At 53.9% G+C, this 6,000-nt stretch overlaps 1 protein-coding gene across 1 annotated transcript in view; it reads right to left on the bottom strand.

The window, feature by feature from the left end:
* LOC140400218 (pyruvate carboxylase, mitochondrial-like) overlaps positions 1–6,000 on the bottom strand; it is a 606,247-nt gene that overhangs the window by 101,148 nt on the left and 499,099 nt on the right. The window lies entirely within an intron of this gene.

Genomic DNA, 6,000 nt, shown 5'->3' with positions numbered 1-6,000 from the left:
AGTTGGCCGTTTCTTAACCCCACTGGGTGTCTGTGCACCGTGTGGGTGGCAGACACTGAATCATGGCTCCGCCAGAATGAGGACATGTCGGTGTCAGCTTAGCAACGCTCCCGAACAACACGGACCTCTTGCTGCTGGCAGGTGAAGCCGCTTTTAAATCAATTGTAAATCTCAGACAGATGGAATGTGACCTGCAGACACCCAACCGTGTGATGGATTATCAACGCTTTGGCGCCTGACTTGCATATCAAGGAGGCCGGCTCGGCTCACACACACACAGCCTGCTCTGCGAGGACACTGGCCATGCAGAGACACCTCAAACCCCAGCCAGAATCAGCGATGTGATTATCGCGATGCAATAGCTGGACCGACGAGGATTGCGGAAGCTCCTGGCCGCGATCGTCCGGCCCGTTCATCCCTTGACGCTGGAGCCAATTAGTTGTTGACAACGGGCGGCAGACTGGGTACCGTTTTGATCCGGCGACGCAACAACAATGTCGCCAGTCGACAAACGGCGCCGGCCGTCAATTGGATTTGAATGGGGACTGAAGAGAGGCACGTGCTGTTGAAGTTTTTCGTCTCGCACTCATCACGGCAAAAAAGATTTCAGACGCGGGCAGCAACTATATGTGGCGGGGCATTGGGTGCTCGCTGGTTGTCAAGTTGACTCGGATTGGCTGGGGTGTTGCCATGGAGAAAACGTAGAAAGATCGAAAATAGGAGCCATTCGGCCCTTCGAGCCTGATCCGCCATTCATTGTGATCCGCTATCTCAACGCCGTGCCCCCGCGCACTCACTCCATACCCCTTGACGTGCTCAGAGTTTAGGGGCGGGATTCTCCCAGCCCGGCGCCGGGCTGAGAATCCCCGCCACGCCGCCCCGACGCGCGATTCTCCGGCCCAGACGGGACGAGCCACTGCGCATGTGCGGATCCCGCGGCGCACAGTTCGCGCCGGGATGGGAGGCCGTTCCAAGGCCGTGGGGGGGGGGGCTCCGGCGGGGACTGGGGGAGGGTGGTCCGGGCTGTTGAGGAGGGTTACAGGGGGACACTATCTGGCGGGCCGGGTCCGCTCGCGGGGCGGCGCCATGTTGTTTGGCTGCAGGTCGCCGCCGTGTGACTGCGCGGCCACAGACCCGGCAATCCTCCGTCCGCATCTGCAGTCGCGAGCGTTTGGCCGACGTCCTTTGGGCGGGAAGCGCGGGCGAGTGAGCGAGCCAGGCATGGCTGCTAGCCCCCCACCAGGGGTTTCAGTGTAAAACTAGACACTTACTCCGGACATTGCCTCAAAATCGGAGAACCAGCACTACCTCCACTCCTCCTTCTAAACTCCAGCGATTACAGATCCGGGCGAAGCAATCTCTCCCCACACAACGATCCTGCCACCTGAGGAATCTGCCTGGTGAACCTTCGCTGCACTCCCTCGATGGCAAGTATATTCTTTCATAGAATCCCTACCCTGCAAAAGGAGGCCATTCAGCCCATCGAGTCTGCACCGACCCTCTGAAAGAGCCCCCTACACCGGCTCCCTCCCACCCTGCAACCCCTGTAACCCCACTTAACCCGCACATCCCTGGACACTAAGTGGCAATTTAGCACGGCCAATCCACCTCACTTGCACATCTTTGGACACTAAGGGACAATTTAGCACGGCCAATCCACCTAACCTGCACATCTTTGGACACTAAGGGACAATTTAGCACGGCCAATCCACCTAACCTGCACATCTTTGGACACTAAGGGACAATTTAGCGCGGCCAATCCACCTAACCTGCACATCTTTGGACACTAAGGGACAATTTAGCACGGCCAATCCACCTAACCCGCACATCTTTGGACACTAAGGGACAATTTAGCACGGCCAATCCACCTAACCTGCACATCTTTGGACACTAAGGGGCAATTTAGCACGGCCAATCCACCTAACCCGCACATCTTTGGACACTAAGGGACAATTTAGCACGGCCAATCCACCTAACATGCACATCTTTGGACACTAAGGGACAATTTAGCACGGCCAATCCACCAAATCTGCACATCTTTGGACACTAAGGGGTAATTTAGCACGGCCAATCCACCCAAACTGCACATCTTTGGACACTAAGGGACAATTTATCACGGCCAATCCACCTAACCTTGACATCTTTGGACACTAAGGGACAATTTAGCACGGCCAATCCACCAAATCTGCACATCTTTGGACACTAAGGGGTAATTTAGCACGGCCAATCCACCCAAACTGCACATCTTTGGACACTAAGGGACAATTTATCACGGCCAATCCACCTAACCTTGACATCTTTGGACACTAAGGGACAATTTATCACGGCCAATCCACCTAACCTGCACATCTTTGGACTGTGGGAGGAAACCGGAGCTAAACAGCCCCAGCCCCAGCTGTACCTGAATGCTTGCTTTTAGCGACTGGTGTACAAGGACACCCAGGCCCCTTTTGTACATCACCATTTCCCAATCTATCACTATTTAAATAACACTCTGCCATTCTCTCACAGGCTCCCAAGATCCTCTGTAATTCGAATAAGGTGAATTGCTTGAACAGATTCCTTTTGTTTGCAGAAGACAGTGTATAAATGCATGTTACTTCTAGCAAGTGTGGATGAGCCACATAGTGAGCCGAACTGATTATCTTAAATTGTTTGTCAGTGTAGATAATAGGGGCACTCAAGGTTGTTCAGAAAGTGCTGCCCAGTTGCAGACTTTGCCCATTCCTGTTTAATTCCCCGTGATGTTTTTGCATTGCGCATTGCCCAGAGTGTGGAAACTGAGAACATTGCAGTGAAGTAACTGGGCATCTGGGACCTGAGTGAGCAGGGGCAAAGAATTGGACATTGTCTCAACCAATCAGGTTGAAGAATTGAGAAATTAAGCAGCACGATCCCCCGGAGGAAGTGAGCGAGGGCGAACTCAATCTTAACACCGATGAGGACAACGCGAGTAAAATTGGATAAGTACCTTCAAATAAATCTCCAGCACCAATTGAATGCTGAAGGAATGAGACTCCACACTTTTCAGTGGTATGGAGAGATTGACTGTCAGTCATGGAGACTTATCACAGTGCTGAAAAAGTACTGATGCTTGAAGGAACATGGTCTTGCTTTCTGTGGTCAGTCTACTTTGCACCGACCGGGCAAATATAACAACGTACGGCGTTCACGCCCTTTCAGCGGGGAATTCAGAAAGCTTCTTCTTATTCAACAAGGGTGCCTTGACAGTGATGAACTTGCTCTGTGTTTGGTGCTGACCTTGGACTCTCCGAAAACCCTGATCTGGATTGAACTTGGGCCTGTCTGATCTGGATTGAACCTGGGCCTGTCTGATCTGTATTGAACTCGGGCCTGTTTGATCTGGATTGAACTCGGGCCTGTCTGATTTAGATTGAACTCGGGCCTATTTGATCCGGATTGAACTCGGGCGTGTCTGATCTGGATTGAACTCGGGCCTGTCTGATCTGGATTGAACCTGGGCCTGTCTGATCTGTATTGAACTCGGGCCTGTCTGATCTCTATTGAACTCGGGCCTGTTTGATCTGGATTGAACTCGGGCGTGTCTGATCTCTATTGAACTCGGGCCTGTTTGATCTGGATTGAACTCGGGCCTGTTTGATCTGGATTGAACTCGGGCCTGTCTGATCTGGATTGAACTCGGGCCTGTCTGATCTGGATTGAACCTGGGCCTGTCTGATCTGTATTGAACTCGGGCCTGTCTGATCTGTATTGATCTCGGGCCTGTTTGATCTGGATTAAACTCGGGCCTGTTTGATCTGGATTGAACCTGGGCCTGTCTGATCTCTATTGAACTCGGGCCTGTCTGATCTCTATTGAACTCGGGCCTGTTTGATCTGGATTGAACTCGGGCCTGTTTGATCTGGATTGAACTCGGGCGTGTCTGATCTGGATTGAACTCGGGCCTGTCTGATCTGGATTGAACCTGGGCCTGTCTGATCTGTATTGAACTCGGGCCTGTCTGATCTGTATTGATCTCGGGCCTGTTTGATCTGGATTGAACTCGGGCCTGTTTGATCTGGCTTGAACGCGGGCATGTCTGATCTGGATTGAACTTGGGCCTGTCTGATCTGGATTGAACCTGGGTCTGTCTGATCTGTATTGAACTCGGGCCTGTCTGATCTGTATTGATCTCGGGCCTGTTTGATCTGGATTGAACTCGGGCCTGTTTGATCTGGAGTGAACTCGGGCGTGTCTGATCTGGATTGAACCCGGGCCTGTCTGATCTGGATTGAACCTGGGCCTGTCTGACCTGTATAGAACTCGGGCCTGTTTGATCTGGATTGAACTCGGGCCTGGTTGATCTGGATTGAACTCGGGCCTGTCTGATCTGGATTGAACTCGGGCCTGTGTGTTGGGGTGTGTGTGTGTTGGGGAGTGGGTGTGCGTGATGGGCAGTGTGTGTGTTGGGGAGTGTGTGTGTGTATTGGGGAGTGTGTGTGTGTGTTGGGGAGTGTGTGTGTGTGTTGGGGAGTGGGTGTGTGTTGGGGTGTGTGCGTGTTGGGGTGTGTGCATGTTGGGGTGTGTGCGTGTTGGGGTGTGTGCGTGTTGGGGTGTTGCGTGTTGGGGTGTGTGTGTGTTGGGGTGTGTGTGTGTTGGGGAGTGTGTGTGTGTGTGTTGGGGAGTGTGTGTGTTGGGGAGTGTGTGTGTGTTGGGGTGTGTGCGTGTTGGGCAATGTATGTGTTGGGGAGTGTGTGTGTGTTGTGGTGTGTGCGTGTTGGGCAGTGTGTGTGTTGGGGAGTGTGGTGTGTGTGTTGGGGAGTGTGTGTGTGTTGGGGAGTGTGTGTGTTGGGGAGTGGGTGTGCGTGTTGGGCAGTGTGTGTGTGTTGGGGAGTGTGTGTGTTGGGGAGTGTGTGTGTTGGGGAGTGTGTGTGTGTGTTGGGGTGTGAGCGTGTTGGGGTGTGTGTGTGTTGGGGTGTGTGTGTGTTGGGGAGTGTGTGTGTTGGGGAGTGTGTGTGTTGGGGAGTGTGCGTGTTGGGGTGTGTGCTTGTTGGGGAGTGTGTGTGTTAGGGAGTGTGTGTGTTGGGGAGTGTGTGTGTGTGTTGGGGTGTGTGCGTGTTGGGGAGTGTGGTGTGTGTGTTGGGGAGTGTGTGTGTGTTGGGGAGTGTGTGTGTTGGGGAGTGTGTGTGTTGGGGAGTGTGTGTGTTGGGGAGTGTGTGTGTTGGGGAGTGTGCGTGTTGGGGAGTGTGTGTGTTGGGGAGTGTGTGTGTGTGTTGGGGAGTGTGGTGTGTTGGGGAGTGTGCGTGTTGGGGAGTGTGCGTGTTGGGGAGTGTGCGTGTTGGGGAGTGTGCGTGTTGGGGAGTGTGCGTGTTGGGGAGTGTGCGTGTTGGGGAGTGTGTGTGTTGGGGAGTGTGCGTGTTGGGGAGTGTGCGTGTTGGGGAGTGTGCGTGTTGGGGAGTGTGTGTGTTGGGGAGTGTGTGTGTTGGGGAGTGTGTGTGTTGGGGAGTGTGTGTGTTGGGGAGTGTGTGTGTTGGGGAGTGTGTGTGTTGGGGAGTGTGCGTGTTGGGGAGTGTGCGTGTTGGGGAGTGTGCGTGTTGGGGAGTGTGCGTGTTGGGGAGTGTGCGTGTTGGGGAGTGTGCGTGTTGGGGAGTGTGCGTGTTGGGGAGTGTGTGTGTTGGGGAGTGTGTGTGTTGGGGAGTGTGTGTGTTGGGGAGTGTGTGTGTTGGGGAGTGTGTGTGTTGGGGAGTGTGTGTGTTGGGGAGTGTGCGTGTTGGGGAGTGTGTGTGTGTGTTGGGGAGTGTGGTGTGTTGGGGAGTGTGTGTGTTGGGGAGTGTGCGTGTTGGGGAGTGTGCGTGTTGGGGAGTGTGCGTGTTGGGGAGTGTGTGTGTTGGGGAGTGTGTGTGTTGGGGAGTGTGTGTGTGTGTTGGGGAGTGTGTGTGTGTGTTGGGGAGTGTGGTGTGTTGGGGAGTGTGTGTGTTGGGGAGTGTGCGTGTTGGGGAGTGTGTGTGTGTGTTGAGGAGTGTGTGTGTGTGTTGGGGA

Source organism: Scyliorhinus torazame, chromosome 24 (assembly GCF_047496885.1).
Source record: "Scyliorhinus torazame isolate Kashiwa2021f chromosome 24, sScyTor2.1, whole genome shotgun sequence".
NCBI lineage: Eukaryota > Metazoa > Chordata > Chondrichthyes > Carcharhiniformes > Scyliorhinidae > Scyliorhinus > Scyliorhinus torazame.
The sequence above is the reverse complement of the archived record's forward strand: the minus strand, read 5'-3'. Positions and strand labels throughout refer to the sequence as shown.